The sequence below is a fragment of the Gracilinanus agilis genome, chromosome 2 (assembly GCF_016433145.1).
Source record: "Gracilinanus agilis isolate LMUSP501 chromosome 2, AgileGrace, whole genome shotgun sequence".
In the NCBI taxonomy this organism is placed as follows: Eukaryota; Metazoa; Chordata; class Mammalia; order Didelphimorphia; family Didelphidae; genus Gracilinanus; species Gracilinanus agilis.
Window position 1 is genome coordinate 144,886,647 of NC_058131.1, and position 1,947 is coordinate 144,888,593.

Below are 1,947 nucleotides of genomic sequence, written 5' to 3' on the forward strand. Positions count from 1 at the left end.
TGGTAGAGCAAGAGAAAAAGGGTAAAGAAAAGCAATTAATGAGAACTATAAAGGCCCTACAAAGACACTACCCCACTGACCACACACCGAGAAAGTAGGGAACCACAACACAGAAGCCCAGAGTTTTTCTCATCTTCCAAAGAACTCTGCAGATGACGTAGGATGTCCTGCTCTATTTAAGAGGGATCTTGATAGTGCAAGAAGAGTTATAAGGCCCTTTTCAGATGGCTGAGATTCTGATGGCTTTTGGGGCTTCTGTCCTGCTCCCAAACAAGGATAATCATGCTCCTTGGTGATCAGAGGAAATAACTGGCAGCTACCCTGGAACTTGACAACAACTAACGCATCTTGTTCTTTGATGAGCTTACTAGTGGTTTGGACAGTGCCTCTTGCTTCTAGATTGTTTTATTCATGAAATCCTTAGCCCAGGGGAGCTGTACCGTCTTCTGCACCATCCACCAGCCCAGTGCCAAGCTATCTGAGATTTCTGACAAGTTCTACATACTGAGCCAGGATTAATGCATCTTCAAGGATATGGTCAGCAACCTGAGGCCTTACATGAAGTTTGGGGCCTACATTGAACCACCTTCTACAACCCAGTGGAGGTCATCATTGAAGTAACATCAGGATAATATGGGGACCTGAGTCTAATGCTGTTCTGGGCAGCACAGAATGAGCTAGTGCTGTGGCAGAGAAGAATGACAGCCTGGGGGAGGACTACATCCAATCTCCTTATCTTCCATATCCTCCAGAAGTAGACCCTATCAAGAGTCACATGTTTGCCACTAGTATCTGCATCCTCTTCAAAAGAACTTTCTTGCCCATCCTTAGAAACACAGTTCTGACCCACTTTAAATTCATGTTTCATGTGAAGATTGGTATTCCCATCAGTCTCCTTTACCTGCAAATTGGAAATGATGCTAATAAAGTCTTCAACAATGCAGGCTGCCTCTTTTTCTCCATGCTTTTGCTCATGTTCACTGCCCTAATGCCTTATGTTTTTACCTTCTCCCTCAAAATGGCTGTCTTCATGCAGGAACCATTAATATAGCTTCAATGCTTATTACTTGGCCAAGATTATGGCTGATATGTCCTTTCAGGTGATTTTCCCCTTGCCTTATTGCAGCATTGTATATTGGATGACCAGCCAATCAGGCAATATCTATGGCCTTCCAATTCCTGCTCTTCTCTGCTCTGACCACAGAAAATGCCTTGGTACCTCATTCTCTGGGACCTACAGATCAGGGTTGTATTCAAATCCTTATAGCTTCCAAACCATCCCTATCTATTTACAGTGGAGTTCCTACTTATCCTATCTCAGTATGGCTTTGAGGGTGTGATTCTGACTATTTATGGCATGGAGTTCTGACAACTCCTCAGAATGCCCATTCCATAAACCTGAGAGCATCCTCCATCAACTTGATATAGAGGATGTCAAGCTCTACATGGACTTCCTGGTCCGGGGCATCTTTTTGGCACTGAGGTAGAAGGTATACTTTGTACTCTACCACCATGAAAGTTGGAGAAAAAGAGCTCACCACTTCCTACCTTTTATTTTTTGTATGATATAAGGAAACTTTATTCTAATAAAAAAAATAACAGTCTTCTTCTATAACAAAACATAGTCATTGATTTTGGACAACCTCAGTATAAAATACTCCCAACTCCCAGTTTCATTGACCCATCAACAAATATAGCAGTAGTTGCTAAAATACAATTGCAGTCAACATATTCAGGAAGTATGAGGATGTGTATTTAAAAATCTGAGCCAAAGTCTTGCCAAAGATAATTTATCCCAATGTTTCCTCTTTGATTGTATAATATTCTGATGCTAAAACTTCAGACTATCTTTTGGCAAATCTCTAGACTATTACAGTTTTATACCTAAAACAGATGAAGCTCTTGGTAGTTGTACAATTTTACTGCAGCTTTTTTCCTTTTTTAGTC

General features: G+C 41.1%; 1 pseudogene; it reads left to right on the forward strand.

The window, feature by feature from the left end:
* Nucleotides 1-249: 249 nt before the first annotated feature.
* Nucleotides 250-1,487, forward strand: LOC123233383 (annotated as a pseudogene).
* The last annotated feature ends 460 nt before the right edge of the window (nucleotides 1,488-1,947 follow it).